Source organism: Mytilus californianus, unplaced genomic scaffold, assembly GCF_021869535.1.
Source record: "Mytilus californianus isolate M0D057914Y unplaced genomic scaffold, xbMytCali1.0.p SCAF_10, whole genome shotgun sequence".
In the NCBI taxonomy this organism is placed as follows: Eukaryota; Metazoa; Mollusca; class Bivalvia; order Mytilida; family Mytilidae; genus Mytilus; species Mytilus californianus.
Genome location: NW_026262582.1, coordinates 77,435,309 through 77,458,855, shown reverse-complemented (window position 1 = coordinate 77,458,855; position 23,547 = coordinate 77,435,309). Strand labels below are relative to the sequence as shown.

Sequence of the window (23,547 nt, the reverse complement as noted above, 5' to 3'; positions counted from 1 at the left end):
AGTACCTATATATATTAAAATGTTTACCTTGTCAGCATCTAACTATGTAGACTGTAGGAATAACTTTGACAAATCCACATGGCTTGTGACTTTGTAATCATATTTCTGGCAGTCACCTTTCCATGCGTTGATAATCTTTGTCTTAGGTACTTTTCTGTTGTCGTTTATTGATTCATAATTCAGAAAATATTTATTTGTTTCCGGGTATTTCTTTAAATGTGTATGATAATCCTGTGTATCAATGGAGTCGCTAAATACCAATGATTTGTACAAATCAATTATAATAGGATTCACATATTTTCTCAGCAGAGGAGAAATAATCGTATGTAGACATATCCCAATAATCAGCCATCTTTTCTTTTCGTTATTCAAATCTCCCGGTGGACCTGGAATTAAATCAATGTAGGAGAGGTGGAGCACATGAAATCGACAAAATCTAAATAAATCATAGTATATATATACAAGTCTAAATTGAAAACAACGTTCAAACCTATGATTGAGTTGGATAAAAACCGCAATTTTTATACGTGTGCATGCAAAACTAATTTCTTGGTAGAGGGGTCTAAATACAGCACAAACAAAAATTCCCAAAAGACCAAATGAGTGAAAAAGTATATTTTAACAAAACGCATTTGACTAGCAGGTCGAACAACTGATGTTCAAAAACCCTGCTGACTGGCATTGGCGATTGCCAAATAAACGGATCACAAGATGTAACAAAATAGATCTTATTATTAATTTATAACCAAACAGAAAACAATAAATTTGCGGAAAAGATAGTATTCCGCAAACATGAGGTGCAAAAATTTGTACACCATATCCGGAATTGAAACAATTAATGTCTCTTCAGTGATGTTAGGAATCGAAACGGTATTTGGAAGGCCATGTAATTTTCCTCAATTTACAATAGACTCTTGAATTTTGAAAGAGTCAAAATAGGATGAACGGATCATATAAACCCGAAGGCAAATATAATACAAGCCCAAACGAACAAATATAAACAAGTCTAAATTGAAAACAACGTTCAAACCTATGACTGCGTTGGATAAAAACCGCAATTTGTATACGTGTGCATGCAAAACTAATTTCTTGGTAGAGGGGTCTAAATACAGCACAAACAACATTTCCCTAAAGACCAAATGAGTGAAAAGGTATGTTTTAACAAAACGCATTTGACTAGCAGGTCAAACAACTGATGTTCTTAAAACCTGCTGACTGGCATTGGCGATTGCCATATAAACGGATCACAAGATGTAACAAAAAAGATCTTATTATTAATTTATAACAAAACAGAAAACAATAAACTTGCGGAAAAGATGGTTTACCGCAAACATGAGGTGCAAAAATTGGTACACCATATCCGGATTTCAACAATTAATGTCACTTCAGTGATGTTAGGAATCGAAACGGTATTTGGAAGGCCATATACTTTACCTCAATTTAGGATAGACTCTTGAATTTTGAAAGAGTCAAAATAGGATGAACGGATCATATAAACCCGACGGCAAATATAATACAAGCCCAAACAAAAAAATATAAACAAGTCTAAATTGAAAACAACGTTCAAACCTATGATTGCGTTGAATGAAAACCGCAATTTTTATACGTGTGCATGCAAAACTAATTGCTTGGCAGAGGTGTCTAAATACAGCACAAACAACATTTTCCAAAAGACCAAATGAGTGAAAAAGTATATTTTAACAAAACGCATTTGATTAGCAGGTCGGACAACTGATGTTCCTAAACCCTGCTGACTGGCATTGGCGATTGCCAAATAAACGGATCACAAGATGTAACAAAATAGATCTTATTATTAATTTATTACCAAACAGAAAACAACAAACTTGCGGAAAAGATGGTATTCCGCAAACATGAGGTGCAAAAATTTGTACACCATATCTGGATTTCGACAACTAATGTCTCTTCAGTGATGTTAGGAATCGAAACAGTATTTGGAAGGCTATATAATTTACCTCAATTTAGGATATACTCCTGAATTTTGAAAGAGTCAAAATAGGATGAACGGATCATATAAACCCGAAGGCAAATATAATACAAGCTAAAACGAAAAATATAAACTAGTCTAAATTGAAAACAACGTTCAAACCTATGATTGCGTTGGATAAAAACCGCTATTTTTATACGTGTGCATGCAAAACTAATTTCTTGGTAGAGGGGTCTAAATACAGCACAAACAACATTTTCCAAAAGTACAAAAAAGAACAAAAGTATATTTAAACAAAACGCATTTGACTAACACGTCGAACAACGGATGTTCTTTAACCCTGCTGACTGCCATTGGCGATTGCCAAATAAACGGATCACAAGATGTAACAAAAAAGATCTTATTATTAATTTATAACCAAACAGAAGACAAGAATCTTACGGAAAAGATGGTATACCGCAAACATGAGGTGCAAAAATTTGTACACCATATCCGGATTTCGACAATTGATGTCTCCTCAGTGATGTTCGGAATCGAAACAGTTTTTGGAAGGCCATATAATTTACCTCAATTTAGGATAGACTCTTGAATTTTGAAGAGTCGAAATAGGATGAACGGATCATATAAACCCGAAGGCAAATATAATACAAGCCCAAACAAAAAAATATAAACAAGTCTAAATTGAAAACAACGTTCAAACCTATGATTGCGTTGGATAAAATCCGCAATTTTTATACGTGTGCATGCAAAACAAATTTCTTGTTAGAGGGGTCTAAATACAGCACAAACAACATTTTCCAAAAGACCAAAAAAGTGAAAAAACAAAATATATATATATATCATATCCTCTGGTCTTCCATTTCAAACAATCGTCATTGTTCTAGTAATATTTTGTTTAAAAAGAGAACAAACTAGTGGTATAGTAGACTGGTATCTTTTCAAAGTAAAGCAAACAAGTGCACACAAAAAAAAATAATATTTTTACCAATCCTACATTAACAATTTTGATTTTTTTTATGGACTGACTTTTTATTTTAAATCGATCGTCTTAATGGTTAGGTGGCAGCGTGCTAGCTTTGAGTGAGTCTGGTCGGTTATGATTTTCTTGAAAATAATTATTTGCCTTCCAATAACTTTATATTATAGGATTTGTAAAACAACATTCATACTCGTAACAATATTTAGTAAATTGTATGGAGAGATTATTGAAATATTGATCACACAATATAAATGGAAAGGATTTACTTTATTATAACATATATCTTCAAATATTAACACAAGTTGTATAGCTGTATCCTTGACTGATTTAAAGTCAGGATTATCCAAAAGTGTTTTGTATTCAGATATATGTTAAACATGTTAAAGCTTTGCACGCTTTTGATACCGTACCTTTTGGACTTAGTAAATTAACTCATTGGTCGCGGAGTTGCTTCCTTACCTAGTGACTTGGGACCGTGGTTAACATGCTAGATCAAACCCAACAATTAAAATTGTTATTTGCTGTTTTTCTCTTTAACAAGCGGCACTGTCGATTAAACAGCAAAGACTGATCAGAATGTGTTAAACAATTATACAAGTATTGCTATACATTTTCTTGTTTACTAGCTCTTTAAAGCTTCAGCTCTTTGTGTCGTTCCGATACAATACATACTCATATAAAATAAACTCTTTCTCATGCACAAATGCATTCAATATTTGCAATGCAAATTAATTATCATAATGAAAATAGGTTTGCATGTTTTACCATAAGAGTACACGTGTTATTCACAACCTATTGAGTACCTGATATCCTTGGAACTTTATTCTGATCGTCTTGTCCATGTAAACCAGGGTTTTTTTTCGTTTTAATGGACTAGCGGGAATTTGTACGTCCATTTTGTAATGTTTATTATACCATACACCCCTTTTTTGATCTTTGGAAGAGTTATTCCGGTCCTTCACAATATTAAACAAGAACTGCAAATATAATAATACAAAAGCTATAATTTCAATCCCCAAAACTATCATATTACACATATTTGTTATACAAATTGTCGCTGGGCTTCCAAATCCTCGTATAGGACTTGTTTGTAGCTAAAACTGCTTTTTCCTTTTTCACAAAAACCGATTTGACGGTAGGAAATCTCTGATATTCCAAATTATCATACATTGAGAATAGTTAGCAAAGGTATCAGGCTTATAATTTGATACGCCAGACGCGCGTTTCGTTTACATAAGACTCATCAGTGACGCTCAGATCAAAAACGTTAGAAAGCCAAACAAGTATAAAGTTGAAAAGCATTGATGACCCAAAATTCCAAAATGTTGTGCCAAATACGACTAAGGTAATCTATGCCTGGGATAAGAAAATCCTTTGTAAAAACATTTATAAAAAACATTTATAAAAAAAACATTCGACAAAATTTCTGAAGTTTGCTTGTAAAATGTTGTATGTAAACTTGAAAATTGTTTTATCACATTTTAGAATCGCTTAGGAATCATAAATTGTACATTTCATTATTTCTGTGAAAATAAGGACAGTTTTTTTGTTATCCAGAAGTGTCAAAGTTTTTAATTTCACAGCCGTTTACAAAAGTATTCATGATCACCAAAGATGATGCAGTTGATTTTTCCTCACTGTATTGGATACATGAATAACGAAGGTGTCCTTACAAACAACGTTTCATTGCTGGGTCTTCCAAATAATCTACTAAACCTCTATATGAATAATCAACTTCAAATTTATAAGTAATCAAAGCCGGGCTTCAAGGTTATTGTGAAACTACATAATCTAGAGGCGGCGTGATGCAGATGCGATGCTAAAGATTTCAAAAGATCTGTTAGAATGCATACAATCTAAAACTCTTTTATCTTGCAATAGTATTAGAATATTTGACTTTTCTACTCTTTACACTAGTATTCCAAACTAAAAGACAAATTAAAATATCTGGTCGTAAAAAAGAATGACCAATGTAGGTACAAGTATTTTGTCTTAAGGCATGATATATCGACCTTTGTAAATAATCACTATCATTTAGACAAAAATTCTCTGAAACTGACATTATGACGGAGATGCTTGATTTCTTGACAACATATTTGTAACGTTTGGAGGACGTGGTTTTCAACAACAATTGGTAGTTCCATGGGAACCCACTGTGCTTCTCTTCTTGTCGATTTGTTCCTTTATTTATATAAGGTTGGCTTCAAACAAAAGTTTTTAATAGAAATAAGCTAGTATTATCCTTTAACTTTACTCTACGCTATATAGATGATGTCCTCTCATCAAATAATTCAAATTTTCCTGACTGTGTTGTACGCATATATCTCACTAAACTTGAAATGAAAGATACAATATACACAGTTAAGTCTGCCTACATCACGACTTACATCCAGAAACGATAATGAGGGTCGGTGGAGAACAAAACATTACGACTAAATAGATGATTTCTGCTTCGAAATTGTGACTTGTGTATGAAGCAACGTGCCAGCAGCGCCTCCATTATGGGTATATATCTACAAGTTTTTACGATATTCCTGGAATTGTACTTCCTATCATGATTTCCTTGATAGAGGTTTGCTGCTCAACAGGTAACTATATAACCGTGAAGTTGCTTACCTTTCTGGAGCACATAAGATCAACTCCAGTTTTGGGTGGGGTTCGTGTTGCTCAGTCTTAAATTTCTATGCTGTATGTTGTGTATTGTTGTTGTGTCTTGTGAACTTTTTTTTATAGGTAGCAAAATTTCAGCAGCGCCTGTATATGGAGAATATATCTCCCAGTATATACGATATTCCACGGCTTGAAGTCCCTTTAGTGATTTCTTTGATAGGGAGTTGCTGCTCACACGGATTTAAACCAAGAATTCCACGTGATGAAGATGAAATCAACCATTCAAAAATTATACAGACGTCATAACGAGTTGGTTGACCGTTATGTAATATCTGTTTCACGGCTGACAACGAATAACCAATTGTTGTAATTACAATCCGGTTATCTTTCCCCCGAATGTGACAGAAATAAACTTATTATAGGATAAGTTATAACACTAGTAACCCGACGGGTGCCACATGTAGAGCAGGATGTCCACCTGAAATTAACTCTGTATTTTTTCTTGGGTTCGTGTTGCTCAGTCAGTAGTTTTCTATGTTGTATTTTGTATAATGTTGTTTGCCTTTAAGTCGATTTCTTTTTAGCCATAGCGTTGTCAGTTTAGTTTCCACTTACACGTTTGAATGTCCCTCTCTTGTCTGTCGACACTCTAGCCATACGTCTTGTTTACATCATGCTTTGCTGGTTTTTCTAGTCATATCCATGTTAGAGTCTGAACATTTTTTTTAAATTTCAATAGCTTCTATGTGATATGTTGGTGTTAATATTGTTATAAGTTATTGAATAGGAAATGGAAATATTTAAAATTATTGTTGATCTTGCAAATCGGTTAAACAGACATATTTCAGGTCCCAATGCATTTAATATGTACACATGTATCTATGTAGCGTATTTGAATGATAGAGATCTTTTCAATTAATACAGAAAAAGCTATGATCGATATAATCTTTTTGTTAATTTAAAAGTACGTGTTTAGTTAATTCATTATGACATTTAAACGAATATATCTCCCTAATGCAAAGCTCTAGTTTCTTGTCCAGCTTTAGCTATACTTTTGTCTTTCATGTCCCCGCCGTAACGAAGGGGCATTAAGTTTAACCCTTGCCCGCCCTGATCGGCTGTCCGTCTGTCCTGTATGTCCCGTCCGTCCCGTCCGTCCGTTTGTCCGTCCGTCGCGTACGTCTCCAAAAAGAATTTTCCGTTCTCTAACTTTAGTTTGCCTCAAACAAATGTTATGAAACTTATACACAGAGATTATTACCACAAAAACAGACCAAGTTTGAAATTGGGTGGCGTCATTTTTACCGTTGTAGAGTTATGCCTCGTTATAAGCATAACATTTGCTGAATTTTTCTTTTCCATTCTCTTACTTTAGTTTTCCTCATCCAAATGTTATACTTATGCACAATGCTTATAATCATCAAACGGTCTTAACTACGTGAATCCTACATCTGTATGCGGAAATTGACTCATACTGGAAGTCTGAATATTAAAACGAGATTTGAAATCACACATTTGATACACTTTAGCCCCATGTCCAGCGATCTAGACCACTCAATCACATCCGCCATATCAAAATATAACAGCAGTAGTCGTAGTGTTACCTTGTCACGTAAGGCGAATCTAAAGATAGATGTAAGACATGTGTTTTAAGCGTGTGTAGATGTTATATTATTTTTATTATAAACAATGTCTTTTTATTTGTCAGCAATCTAACTCGACAATTTTTGCATATCGTATGGGATAATGATTCAATTCATTATAAAGTCACTTGAAATAAGTATATAATACAAACAAGTCTAGGTTAGTGACAACTATATATATCGTCGTACACATGATACAGATTATTTCATAATCTTAAATAATGTTAAAGCAGTCGTTAATATTTTCAAAATTAAATATACAGTTATTGTAAATAAATTTATTATAATTTAAATGAAAGGACATATAAATAAGCTTGTGTGTATTTGTTGTAGATAGTCCCACTTGTTGTCTATTGAAAAAATACTACAATGCTTATTGGGATTCTTGCCTTTATACTGGCCGATAGTACTACAGATATGTTTACTGGATAATCAATATGTTTAGGTATTCAATATTAATTATTTTTATCTCTAATACGATAATTAAGTAGAAACAAATATTAACTACCTTGCTGTATTAAAAGACATATATTTATAACTGAAAATAATACAAAAATGTTCAAAACACGAACTCCTCTTAATCTCAAAAGAAAATATATCTTCCGTAATCATGGTAATGTAACGAAAATACATTTAAATTAATCTGTCAACGTATTCATTGAACCGGTGTTTTGTGTTTAATTGATTGTTGAGATAGAGTATTAACTGTCTATTCATTTCAAACAACAGTTGGTCAATTTATTAACTTTCTTAAAATATAGTTCACAAAAGACTCAATTGAGATAAATTTGTCTTTTAGTTGGGAATGGGCAATAATTGTGTAAAGTGTAGACAAGTCAAATGTGTTAATACTATTGCTAATACTAATATAAGATAACATTGATTGATGGCTGTCTGTTTTCCGTCTAGTGCAAAACAATTCATAAATATTAGGGACAAAACCAAATTAACAAATAATCAAAACAGTTGGTTCTGCAAAGTGGTTAGACTGACACGAAAAGTTACAAATGTAGACTGCTACATGTTGGATAGGGGCAGATATGTTCGCTGCAGCATACCTATGGCTGATCAAATTATAATACTTTAGAAGAAGTTTTAGATTAAAATGAACTTAGTCTACATGAAGTGTGCCAAACCCTTTCTGCTTTTCGGTGACTGAATGTTTTGTTATATTTTTTCACAACAAAGAACAAGGTCAGATGCATCGAGTTTTTTTAACTCCGTTTCTGTACAAATGACGAAAGATCAGCATAGATCACACATTACTGATTAATAACTCCAGTCGGGCGTTTTCTCTACGCGGGACTTAAAAGTAAAGCACTTTTTCAAACTCAACTAGAAAATATAATCATTGACAACGGTGACGTGCATACACATGGTATGACATTTAACAGAAATTAAAATTATTTTGTAACTGCATCATCATTCTAGCAAAATAGAAAATTCTGTTAAATATTCTGAAATATTTTAGCAAACTAATGCAAAAAAAGTATAGAAATATTATGTTTAAAGAGTCCTTGAACATGGTTTCTATGTAATTAATAGACAAAACATATAACATTTTGACCGTGAGATATTGAACGATCAGATCATTTGAGCGAGTAGTAGACCTAAACCATTCATTTAAATTGACCTGCTAATGATTAAAAAGAAATATGATCAGTGTTTGCAAAACACATTATTGTTTGTCATGTTTAAGTGTAATATAGGCCTACATTTTTTCATCTTGTTTCGTTTGTATAGAAAAACATTAAACATTCATGTGTAATGTATGCTCTTTGTCGTACAAAAAATAAATTGCTGGACGTACACGGAAACTTTTGAGTGATTTAAAAAACAATGAAGCAGGAAGAAAACGTGATTAAGTTTGATCTTGATTAAAATATGTTGTACAGACTGTAGCAGTTTTCAAATAATGGATTAACTTAGTGACAAATTGATAGTTTAAATTTGCACTTCTTCTGTATTGACTAAGTAATACTAATTTTGCCTTTATATTTGTTGGTGGATACTTGTTCAAATATGGTTGAAAAAAATGTTGAAACATCTTAAGATTTCTATTGTTCACCCTTACCGAAAAATAAGCCCTGCGGCAAACATTTGCCGCAAGTTTGCAGCAAACATTGCCGCAAGCTTGTAGCAAAAATTTTCTGCAAACTTGCCGCAACCATTTTACCATGCAAATGAAGGTTGCGGCAAGCTTGCTGCAAACATAATTATGCAAATTAGATTTGCCGCAAGCTTGCGGCAATTGTTTGCTGCAAGCTTGCGGCAATTGTTTGCTGCAAGCTTGCGGCAATTGTTTGCTGCAAACTTGCGGCAAACTTGCAGGAACTACACATATACCAATGTCATGTGTGTAGACACATTCAATTTATCTCTTTCAAATTACACAACAACATTTTTAAAAAGAATTCCTGCCTGTATACAAACAGTCATTGAAAGAATTCTTGCAAACTTAAAGATTTAAGGAAATACATACATGCATTTGAGTTTTGAAAAAGGGGGCAGGGGTCATTCTCAAATGACATCATATACCTGTATTAAGAAATGAAAAAGGATAAATCTCAAATGTGTATTGGGTATAAAGCTAGGCAATAATTGCATTACAGAATTGAACTTAATTTTAATACACATGGTACAGTACATCAGTTACAAAATTCAATTTAACTTATAATAGCTAAAGTTTTACAAACACACATATATAATTGCTTACTTAATTATGTATGATGTGACATTAATTATTTTATTAAAACATGCAGTTCTATGAATTCTTTGTACTTACAAAATAACATATTGAATATATCCTATATTATTGAACCAAAATGCCTCCTTGGTCTCTTATATGTGAAATGCATTTTCCAAACACAATCAACATGACCTAGCCACAATCTCAAATTGTTTACTTCCAGGAAGTGCCAACTAGGCATGCCCAGTCAATATTGTGTAATTCTTGCAATGTTCTGGCAAACATATAGAATGTTCAAAGTTTTCTGCAATCTAGCGGCAAACATAGTATAGAATGGTCAAAGTTTTCTGCAATTTTGCGTCAAACATTCTTTATTATCTTAACTTTCTGGCAATCTTACGGCAAACATTGATTTTTCTGCAAACTTGCCGCAAGCTTGCAGCAAAAAACTGCAATGTTTGCCGGAAGTTTGCAGCTAGCGGCAAACATCTGCAAACACTATTTTCTGTGTTCCTGCAAACTTCTTGTTTGCCGCAAGCTTGCAGCAAGACTGCTGCAAGTTTGCGGCAAACAATTCAGTTCCATAAGGGCATGCAATTTCAAGATGTTATATTGTAAAAGATCCAAAACAAGCACAGGAAATAATGACGCACATTAAAAATTTGTGTGGCAACTGTTTTTTTAGCAATTTAATGCATTATTATAGAATGCAGATATTTAAAGATAGCAATGATGCAATACTTATTAATTATATGAAATTTTAGTGTTTCCATGAGAAGGTTTTATCTTAATAAAAGAACATTCGAGGTTATTTATAGTATCTAGTGCATACATATTTAATGCAAGAGAGCGCTTTGCAAGGTAAATCAAAAACAACAAAAGAGGTAGATAAATGTTCCAACTTGCATGGCCAACATGACAAGCGCCAAGTGTGATCATGAAAAAGCGTATGAGGTCAATCCCAATTTTTGTTCGGTTCGTGTTGATCATTTTTGAGATTTATATGTTGTGTTTAAGTACACTGTTCTTTGTGTGTAGTCATTTTCGTTTTTATATCGTCAATTTCAGTTCTTTTCGGTTTATGACTTTGGCTATCCCTTCGATGCCTTACGCTTCTTTTAAAATATAATTTGATTATTAGATATGTAAAGGATAACTTACTGGACAAAAAGTAAAATAACAAAAATACTCCGAGGAAAATTCAAAACGGAAAATCCCTAATCAAATGGCAAAATCAAAAGCTCAAACACATCAAACGAATACCTAACAACTGTCGTATTCCTTACATGGTTCAGGCATTTTCTTGTGTAGACAATGGTGAATTAAACCTGGTTTTATAGCTAGATAAACCTGTCACTTGTATGCCAGTCGTCTAAAATTCCGTTATATTGACAACGATATGTGAACAAAACAAACAGACATAATATGTAAATTGTCAAAAATAGGGGTACTGCAGTCAGCATTGTGTTATAATCTTAATCACTATAAAAACAAACAAATAAGTCAACAAAGAAAGACAAAAAGGCATATATCATGTATAGACAAAGCACATTAGCAAAAACGAAAGACAAGAATACCAAAATTTACCATAGCACAATAACACAATGACGGGATGTATAAGTACCGAGCCACGTCCAAGGGATATTACCAAAAAAATAGACTAAAAAGTAAAAGTATTAATATACATAGACAAATAAAAGAATAATATAACACGTTATTAAGATGATGAACAACGTCAGTACCTATCAGCTATACTTCAAGACCGTCGTGCATTATTAGTGAAGTTGCTACGGAATATTTATCAACAAGGTCTTGGTATCTTCCGATAAACTTTTCTTAGAAAAAGGATGAGACGTACTTTGACAAAACCTTTGTTAATCAACTTTCTGCTCAGACACCGGTGACGTTTTACAAAGTCTGAGTAGCAGCTGCAAGCTCTTGAATACAGATTTAGTTGGGGAATATATATCCAATATGCAGGTGCAGTTGGTATATTGCTACTATGGTGGGGGAAATTGATAATTACAAAATTACAATCGTTTCGTTTGTCATAGATTCTGGTACTGAGATGACCGCTGATGTCAAATTCGAGGTATAAGTCTAAAAATGTGACAGAGGAAGCCGTGTCTGTTGTTTTTTTAATTTTTAGTTCTAGAGGATATATTAATGGAAACCAATAAAAAGAGTTCTTGCTTTTCGACAAATGTCTGAGGGAATTCCGACTCATATGAACATAAAAAGAGGTCGGACAGTTCATTCCCATAGGATTGCAAAGGTCATTAGCTAGCTTGTAATGAATGATAAATCATATTTCATCCTATAGTGTTCGAAAAAAAATCAAGTTTATTGAGTTTGCTAATCTTCAAATTATCCATACATGATAGTGTTTAATATATTATTAGAGTATATACACAAGAGATTCAAAATATGCACGTTGAATGTAGAAATTAAGGTTGTTTTATGCTAGAATAACTTACCGATGTCCATAAAATTTCTCTTCTTCAGAATTGAATTTCTCAAGATATTGTTAAAAAACTAATCTTCCTGATGACACTTTTAAATGTAAAACGTCTACAAAGGTCTTATCTTATCACAAGCATAGACACACTTCAGTAAATCTTAATAGCTCAATATTTAAATAATTTGGTACAATGTTAATGATATGTGATATATTTATATCAATGCTTTTACGTAGTTTAATATAGATTATACTCGAGAATAAGATATGTCTTCACTCCAGCTGGTTTAGATCTAAAATTAGTTCACTGTAGAGAGTAGAGAGATATAGTTTTCACGATTTCGTAACATCACATCAGATCAGAGGAAATGAAGTAAAATTTGACATAACAATTGACTTGTGGCCAATGCAAATCAGGAATCAAATACACATCTTAATCAACTGTCTGGGGGTAAAAAATAGATCAGACAGAGTGAACTTACGGAAAAAGACAATACAATACGAAGTGAGTATGGATTCAAATAAAGGCAACAGTAATATACCGCTGTTCAAAAGTAATTAAATCGATTGAGAGAAAACAAATCCGGGTTACAAACTAAAACCGAGGGAAACACGTCTACTTTGAGAGGAAAACAATGAAACAACAGAAACACTGCAGTGCAACAATAGCAAACGCCAACATACATAGAAACGGACTATTTAATAACAACTGCCATATTCCTGACTTGGTACAGGACATTTTAAGAAAAAAATTGTGGGTTGAACCTCATTTTATGGCTAGCAAAACCTCCCGCTTATAAAGCAATATTTAAAAATATCGCTAAAATGACAACACGACGTGACAGGAATACAGTACAAACAAACGCACGAACACTCAGCACAGAGAAACGCATAAATGAATAATATAATAGTACATTTCAACATGTAAACCGCAGAATAACAACGGACATCTTCCCTTTACAACACCACACCACAAACCGTGATGTATTTTTGTGACGTACATATACTCTTGAATTTCATACTATTATATGAAACCAGATCCAAGAATTTACAATTATTTTCACAATACTAGTCCAAATAATTATCACGGTCTTGAAAGGCTAACGTTTCACTTGATCTCATGATCAATCAATAACTGTTGGTTTCAAAGTCACGTATTTCCTCTGACACTTTTTAAGTTCTTTTCAAACAACTGCGTTTTATAAAGGTTAGCGTATTGAAGAAACAGTTAGCCTATAATGGTGAGCCTCACCTGCAGCCTTAAACATGATTTTGATATTAGTCATAGATAGATATAAGAAGATGTGGTATGAGTGCCAATGAGACAACTCTCCATCCAAGTCACAATTTGTAAAAGTAAACCATTATAGCTCAAAGGACGGCCTTCAACACGGAGCATTGGCTCACACTTAACAGCAAGCTATAAAGGGCCCCCACAATGACCAGTGTAAAACCATTCAAACGGGAAAACCAACGGTCTAATCTATTAAAAAAACGAGAAACGAGAAACAGTTATGAACCACATCAACAAACGACAACCACTGAACATCAGGTTCCTGACTTAGGACAGGTGCAAACAAATGCAACGGGTTTAAACGTTTTAATATGCGCCAACCTTCACCCAACCTAAAACAATAGTGTAAAATCACAACAAAGAAAGACACACTATGAAATATCAATTTTACTAAACATAGTGTTTAATTCAGATTTAAATTTCATATACTAAGTAAAGACACTGATCGTATATCATTGTGCACAGGAAATCACCAAAGCCGTCAATGTATAACTTTATCATAAAAATTAAGAATATAATATAAAGAAATGCATCGAAAAGAAAATTATTTGAAAAAAAAACATGTTGATTTGAGATGTTTTCTCTGCCATATAAAGAAGCGTAACTACCATTGATGTTCTGATATTTGTCTATGTTAAATTCGCACTTTTCCAAAAAATGTGAAGAATTTATATTTGTTTTAAATAAGGATATACTTGGCATTAGTAAAGTATTATCCTGTCCAGTACTACTGACAAAATATCACATACATTTTATTGCATATAACATAAAAACCATTCAATGGAAGTTAACCAATCAAATTGTCACCCCCTTTTTCCAGTTTAAAAGCTTTAGTAACCATGTAACCTCAATTTTCCAAAATATTTTATTGACACACCAAATTAAAAATAATGATTACATGTATTTGAGACGCCCCAGATATATGTTTATGACTCAGACTTTTTTTCTGAAATGAAATGCAGGATTAAATTCCTACCACTCTCAAATTCAGTTGAATATTATTGTTCGACCCTCTGTCGTGTGAAACCGGATGTGACGTTCTATAATTTGGCAGTATTACACCCAAAGGACACCTCTATATTTACAACTGTCATACTTTTAGAATTCAAGGCCATGAAAAGTGTAGAATGAATATCCTTAATTTTCATGTGATCGAAAGGAAATGCATAGTTTTTGGGTTACAATACATATATTTGCTTGGTACTTTATGGTATATGCAGAATGATAATAACGATGTGTGTACATTTACGTTCATGTTTCCTTCGTTATGTTACCTCTTATAAATTTCTAAGAATAACATTGGTTAAAAGCGAACACGTGGGAACCGTGAATATTGAATATATGGTCAGTGGACGTGTTATATTTTAGCTACACAATCAGTGGGCGATGTTCATTTCAAATAATTGGTAAGTAGCAGAGTAAGTTTTCTCTTATAAAAAACTCAAATTAACATACATTGTAAATCTACTTAATTATGACGAGTTCATGCTTTTAGACATAAACATGTCTGAGAGACGCTGACTTTCTCGGTGTATATTACTCATGTTCGGTTTGATGTTTTGTAAAAATTGTGATATCAAACTACGTCTAAACTTTCCATATTAAGGAAGTCGGTAAGATGAATTCGTCACATAAAGTTTTAGTGACCTTATCTGATATAAACGGGGTCAGTAAATAAACGCAACAGTAGTATATCGCTGTTCAAGTCATAAATCGATTTAGCAAAAAAACAAATCCGGGTCACAAACCAAAACCGAGGGAAACACATCAACTATAAGAGGAAAACAACGGAATAACAATAAAACTGAACTGCAACTACACATTGGGGCTCGCTCTCACCCAATATGGAATTTACTGACCCCGTAAAGATCATATTAGAGGTAAATTCAGTAAATAAACATACGGCATTACGGAACAGCCATTTGGGAGGGATGAATGAGCGGGGGTGGGGATTTCTGTATAAAGCTGATGACCTGTGCTCCACTGGTTGGTAAATAGTTTCTGATAGCTGAATCATTGAATATTGAATGCACTTATTATTTTACTACATGGCTGAAAAGTAATGATGTTAGTGTAGGTATTCATATTGTGCGAATCTACAGTGTTTGTAAATAATGTCATGTGAATGGTCCAAAAATGCTGCATGTTGTTTTAGTTGTAAAAGATGCAGCTATATTAGTACTTTGATGAATGATATATGAAAGCTTCTGATTTCGTTAGGTAAAACAGGTATACATATTATTCAAGAAATAGTTTTGCATTGAAATCAATCTGAGATTTAAACGGAATTTACCCCTATAGGGAAACTTTGCCCTCTGTGACTGTACTTGTCCATGGTCACACAATAAAACCAAAGCTCATTTCCTGTAAATATAAACATGATAAATGCAAAAGAAGCTTTTCGGAAACAATTAGTGTTGTTTCTCTTGCAAAATCTATGTTTAACTGCGACTGACAAGGAATCACTAAGTCTACTGTTGGAGTAGGAAGACAGTCTATGGGGGGAAACATTCTGTATCCAGAATGAAAGAAACAGTAAAAATTACCCTTGAGAGTTATAGTTTAATGTAAGACATACATATTCTCCGTATTTTACATCACATTTTGCACATTTTTCTATTTCCCGTCAAAAAGTACCGTCTTAGTGCAAGTACAGTAGATTTTTTTTAAAGTAAACAAATATAGACAAACGTTAAAGAATTATATGGATAAGTTTAAGAAGATAGAGAGACCGTTGTGGTAATATACGAATAAGTTAAAGAAAAATGGGAGACCGTTGTGCTAATATATGGACAAGTGAAAGAAGATTGGGAGACCGTTGTGGTAATACAGTTGACCCTCGTTATCTCGAAGTCAGCCGTATATTGATACGTTAGAAAAAGAGTGGGAGAGCATTGTGGTAATATAAGGACAAGTTATAGAAGAATGGGTAACATACTAATGTACGGATGATTATACGATACTTTTTCAACGTCATATAATGTACAGGTAACTCTCTCCCATGCAGAGTTATCGGTCCTTGCTCTCTAGTAGGTAACTCTACATGGGAGAGAGTTACCTGTACATTATACACAGAAGTAAAACATAGTGTCTTTGAAAAAGATCTATTTTTGTCTGAGCCTTAATAAATGGGTACCAGATTTTGATGAACAGTTAAGAATTGATGTTAACAGTTTTTTTCTGATGTTTTGTTGTTACACCACTTTTAGTGGAGGGTTGAATAATGAATATGATGAAAACATAATAACCCCGTAATGTTCTTTGTGCCTGTCCAAAATTAGAAACCTGCAATTCAGTAGACGTCGTTGGTTGCTGATTGTTACATTTGTTTTTCGTTTATTGTTTAGTCATAAATCAGACCATTTCTCGTTTGAATTTGTTTTCATTATTTTCATGTCAGAGACTGCGATAGCTAACTATACTCTATGGATTTTACTCTTTGTTGAAGGCCATACGGTGATTTATTTCTGGTGGATAGTTGCCCCATCGACAATCATACTACATCTATCTCCCTGTGTTAATAGTATAGAGAAACATTTAAACCGGTCTTGGGAGTCTGCTACTTACGAACTGTTCCCGTTGTCCTGGTTTCACTACCACCGGTGGAGCTTGAATAATACACCATTGATGTATGATTCGGGGTAAATCAAAGGGTATTTGGTCCAGTTTTCTACTTACACCGTACAGGCAACACTATAACTGGAACCACCTAAAAGGCCATTAAGTACACTTGCACCGGCAGCTACAGCATTGGCAGCCGTTCCAGCCGCTGCTATAGCAGCTGCCCAGTCTATTAAACCAGTCACTCTGGCAAATAGCCCTGAAAGTTAGAAACATCTAAAATTGTTCAAAGTAAAATATAACTGTTTTTCAAGGCATTTTGAAAATAGAACTTTGTGAACGGATTTAAATTTTATAAATCACTAGTACCTTTATGTCAACATATTCCTAACTTCAAAATAACACAGATTATATTCGATTTCACGTTAATTCATAACAACTCTTAAGATTCTTGCTATCACAAATGACTTACAATCGGCAAACCTCGGCAAATTCCTCTACCTTTCATCTTAAATCTGTCAAATGAAAAGCATTAGTGATTGTAATAGTTGTCTTCCTTAACAAACGTAATTCAATTATAAATATTCATTTATATTACACGTCCCTCTGTAATTGTCCATAGGCTAATCAATCATATGTAAGAACTATTTTAAACTAGTAATCTTAGATCTGGATGCGCTCCCGATTTACCAAAATGAATGCGTGGAAATATGAATTGAAACAACTCCTCAAAGATAGCTGTACATTAGTGAAGATTTCGATAATATGAAGTATTTTCTTTTAAAATTAAGTCCATGTACACGTGTTTTATAATAAAAATTGACATTCAACTACATAAAACAGATTCAACTTTTTTTTCATAGTTTGAAGTATCATAAATAAAAAGTAAAATAACAAAAATACCGAACTCCAAGGAAAAATTCAAAACGGAAAGTCATTTATCAGATAGCAAAATCAATAGTTCAAATATACCAAACGCATTAAAAACAACTGTCATATTTCTGACTTAGTACAGTCATTTCCTTATGTATAACCTGTTGAATAGCTAGTTAATTTTGTCACTATTAACAAAAGTCTATTCAACAGTAAAATGAGGAGAAAAAAACAGTTTATCAATTCAAAATTTCTAAATTTACCGGTACCTTCAACTACGGAAAAATTGACAAAAAAATTTCAAATTTTGCTATTGTTACTGTCTGTTGGTCATAAAAAAAAATTTCTCCAAATTTAAAAGAAGGAAAGTTTAACAAAGTTAATAATTTCTAAAAAAAATCACTTAACAACAGACATGCTAAATGTTGATGTCACAGCTGCCGCCGATGATGTTATTTCAAATATCCCACCTTTAACATGTTGACCCGGTTCCAAGTTGTGTTCTGCAATTAGACAGACAGAACGACGAGCAAACATGGCGATTTATATATACCTCCAGACTTTTTTCGGGGGCATACAAATAATTAAACACTTAACAAAAAAGACTGCCTCAACATGCTCAATGCAAATATTGACAAAAAAATGGTATGCCCGTACATACCAGTAAGACAACATAACAGAAGGTCAACTCTCATGTTTGTGGACGTTATGATTAAGTTTAAGTGGCATATGTTGATAACCTTTTGCTCCAGACCTGTTCTTACTATGTTGATAACCTTTTGCTCCAGACCTGTTCTTACTATGTTGATAACCTTTTGCTCCAGACCTGTTCTTATTATGTTGATAACCTTTTGCTCCAGACCTGTTCTTACTATGTTGATAACCTTTTGCTCCAGACCTGTTCTTACAATTTTGATAACCTATTTGATTTGTCCTGCTAGATTACAAGCCAAGGTTACACGGTTAATGTAGCATCTGAGATCATCCCAGTTTGTTGTTTTTTTATTTTGTTGCTCAGTCTTTGCTTGTCTATGTAGTGTTTTGTGGAATTTTTTTCTCTGTAAGTTGTCTTTCGGTGTATGGCTTTGTCAGTTCCTCTTCAACTAATAAAGTTCGATGAACCCTACCAGACAACCAAGTACACCATATAATCTTTCCATATACAAACCACAACTAACCTTTTGCTTATATTTTTATAGTACTTGAGAAACTAAGAAACTAATCTAATCATGAACAATAAAGATTGACTTATGAACAATAAAAATTAGGTAAAAGTCAGATGAGTCCTGCCAGACAGACATATACACCGTTCACTCATTCCATGCAACAAATATAGTTGACCTACTACTTATAATATACAAACAAGAGTGCACACGCTGAAATGTGTCGCCTGTTTTACTTGTCTAAATTGGTTGTATGTTCATAGTCCTAAAGATAAAGTGTTACTAAAAGGATAATATAAACTGAACATTATCAATCATCCATGAAAATGATGTCAAGGTCAGATAAAACAAGCCAAACATACAAGTACACCTTACAATCATTTCGTACACCAATTGTAGATGACATATTGCTTATACTATACAAGAAACAGCCCAAACCATGAAGACTTTATATTGACCAATGAACCATGAAAATGAGGTCAAAGTCAGAGCGACATGTACACCTTACAATCAATTTTTTCTCTAAATATAGTTGACCTATTGTTTATAATATCTTAGAAACAGACTAAACCAGGACAACTTAGCATTGACCAATAATCCATAATAAACTGCTGACACAGATACATGTCTCGACTGTCGGCATAAAATTCAGAAAAAGACAATATGATGGACAGCAACATTGCTAATCAATTCAAAGTTGCTGGACCATGAACTTGTTGGCATGGCCTCGAAATGGTCAACAAACTGAGATGTACTGACAGTTATGTAATTTTATAGAAAATATCGTTGACTATTGTAAGTAGTTTCTATTAAACTAACTTCAGCAGAAAACTTAACGCTGAAAATTGCAAAATAATTCAAGTTCACCGGCCCATAACCTACGGGGCAGGGCCTCAAAATAGTCGGCAATCTGATATGTACTTATAGTAATGCAACGTTATAGAAAATATCATTGATATATCACAATTAGTTCCTATCAAACTAACTTAAGTAGAAAACATTGAAAATTGCTTATTAATTGAAAATCGCTGGAACATGATCACAGGGGAAGTGCCTCGAAATAGTCGTCAAACTTATATGAACTGATAGAAATGCAACGTTATAGAACATATCCTTGTCTATTGGAAGTAGATTCTATCAACTAATTTAAGCAGAAAACTGAACATTGTTTCGGCCAGAAATCACCTTTAAATTGAAGCCAACAAAAGACACAAATCAATAATAAAATTTAACAAGATTTATAAATGTCAACTTAACTGTCAAACTATATGTCCGATCTTTTGTCTTTTCTTTATCCTATTTTGAAAATAGAACTTTGTGAACGGATTTAAATTTTATAAATCACTAGTACCTTTATGTCAACATATTCCTAACTTCAAAATAACACAGATTATATTCGATTTCACGTTAATTCATAACAACTCTTAAGATTCTTGCTATCACAAATGACTTACAATCGGCAAACCTCGGCAAATTCCTCTACCTTTCATCTTAAATCTGTCAAATGAAAAGCATTAGTGATTGTAATAGTTGTCTTCCTTAACAAACGTAATTCAATTATAAATATTCATTTATATTACACGTCCCTCTGTAATTGTCCATAGGCTAATCAATCATATGTAAGAACTATTTTAAACTAGTAATCTTAGATCTGGATGCGCTCCCGATTTACCAAAATGAATGCGTGGAAATATGAATTGAAACAACTCCTCAAAGATAGCTGTAAATTAGTGAAGATTTCGATAATATGAAGTATTTTCTTTTAAAATTAAGTCCATGTACACGTGTTTTATAATAAAAATTGACATTCAACTACATAAAACAGATTCAACTTTTTTTTCATAGTTTGAAGTATCATAAATAAAAAGTAAAATAACAAAAATACCGAACTCCAAGGAAAAATTCAAAACGGAAAGTCATTTATCAGATAGCAAAATCAATAGTTCAAATATACCAAACGCATTAAAAACAACTGTCATATTTCTGACTTAGTACAGTCATTTCCTTATGTATAACCTGTTGAATAGCTAGTTAATTTTGTCACTATTAACAAAAGTCTATTCAACAGTAAAATGAGGAGAAAAAAACAGTTTATCAATTCAAAATTTCTAAATTTACCGGTACCTTCAACTACGGAAAAATTGACAAAAAAATTTCAAATTTTGCTATTGTTACTGTCTGTTGGTCATAAAAAAAAATTTCTCCAAATTTAAAAGAAGGAAAGTTTAACAAAGTTAATAATTTCTAAAAAAAATCACTTAACAACAGACATGCTAAATGTTGATGTCACAGCTGCCGCCGATGATGTTATTTCAAATATCCCACCTTTAACATGTTGACCCGGTTCCAAGTTGTGTTCTGCAATTAGACAGACAGAACGACGAGCAAACATGGCGATTTATATATACCTCCAGACTTTTTTCGGGGGCATACAAATAATTAAACACTTAACAAAAAAGACTGCCTCAACATGCTCAATGCAAATATTGACAAAAAATGGTATGCCCGTACATACCAGTAAGACAACATAACAGAAGGTCAACTCTCATGTTTGTGGACGTTATGATTAAGTTTAAGTGGCATATGTTGATAACCTTTTGCTCCAGACCTGTTCTTACTATGTTGATAACCTTTTGCTCCAGACCTGTTCTTACTATGTTGATAACCTTTTGCTCCAGACCTGTTCTTATTATGTTGATAACCTTTTGCTCCAGACCTGTTCTTACTATGTTGATAACCTTTTGCTCCAGACCTGTTCTTACAATTTTGATAACCTATTTGATTTGTCCTGCTAGATTACAAGCCAAGGTTACACGGTTAATGTAGCATCTGAGATCATCCCAGTTTGTTGTTTTTTTATTTTGTTGCTCAGTCTTTGCTTGTCTATGTAGTGTTTTGTGGAATTTTTTTCTCTGTAAGTTGTCTTTCGGTGTATGGCTTTGTCAGTTCCTCTTCAACTAATAAAGTTCGATAAACCCTACCAGACAACCAAGTACACCATATAATCTTTCCATATACAAACCACAACTAACCTTTTGCTTATATTTTTATAGTACTTGAGAAACTAAGAAACTAATCTAATCATGAACAATAAAGATTGACTTATGAACAATAAAAATTAGGTAAAAGTCAGATGAGTCCTGCCAGACAGACATATACACCGTTCACTCATTCCATGCAACAAATATAGTTGACCTACTACTTATAATATACAAACAAGAGTGCACACGCTGAAATGTGTCGCCTGTTTTACTTGTCTAAATTGGTTGTATGTTCATAGTCCTAAAGATAAAGTGTTACTAAAAGGATAATATAAACTGAACATTATCAATCATCCATGAAAATGATGTCAAGGTCAGATAAAACAAGCCAAACATACAAGTACACCTTACAATCATTTCGTACACCAATTGTAGATGACATATTGCTTATACTATACAAGAAACAGCCCAAACCATGAAGACTTTATATTGACCAATGAACCATGAAAATGAGGTCAAAGTCAGAGCGACATGTACACCTTACAATCAATTTTTTCTCTAAATATAGTTGACCTATTGTTTATAATATCTTAGAAACAGACTAAACCAGGACAACTTAGCATTGACCAATAATCCATAATAAACTGCTGACACAGATACATGTCTCGACTGTCGGCATAAAATTCAGAAAAAGACAATATGATGGACAGCAACATTGCTAATCAATTCAAAGTTGCTGGACCATGAACTTGTTGGCATGGCCTCGAAATGGTCAACAAACTGAGATGTACTGACAGTTATGTAATTTTATAGAAAATATCGTTGACTATTGTAAGTAGTTTCTATTAAACTAACTTCAGCAGAAAACTTAACGCTGAAAATTGCAAAATAATTCAAGTTCACCGGCCCATAACCTACGGGGCAGGGCCTCAAAATAGTCGGCAATCTGATATGTACTTATAGTAATGCAACGTTATAGAAAATATCATTGATATATCACAATTAGTTCCTATCAAACTAACTTAAGTAGAAAACATTGAAAATTGCTTATTAATTGAAAATCGCTGGAACATGATCACAGGGGAAGTGCCTCGAAATAGTCGTCAAACTTATATGAACTGATAGAAATGCAACGTTATAGAACATATCCTTGTCTATTGGAAGTAGATTCTATCAACTAATTTAAGCAGAAAACTGAACATTGTTTCGGCCAGAAATCACCTTTAAATTGAAGCCAACAAAAGACACAAATCAATAATAAAATTTAACAAGATTTATAAATGTCAACTTAACTGTCAAACTATATGTCCGATCTTTTGTCTTTTCTTTATCCGGAATTCTTCTCGGGATT

The 23,547-nt window shown here is 33.1% G+C and overlaps 1 long non-coding RNA gene across 1 annotated transcript; it reads right to left on the bottom strand.

Moving 5' to 3' along the window:
* Positions 1-53: 53 nt before the first annotated feature.
* LOC127718621 (uncharacterized) lies at positions 54-12,485 on the bottom strand. Its single transcript, XR_007989938.1, has 3 exons — positions 12,344-12,485; positions 3,728-3,901; positions 54-386 (listed from the first exon to the last, which is right to left on the bottom strand). It is a non-coding gene; the product is annotated as an uncharacterized LOC127718621 (long non-coding RNA).
* Between the last annotated feature and the right edge of the window lie 11,062 nt (positions 12,486-23,547).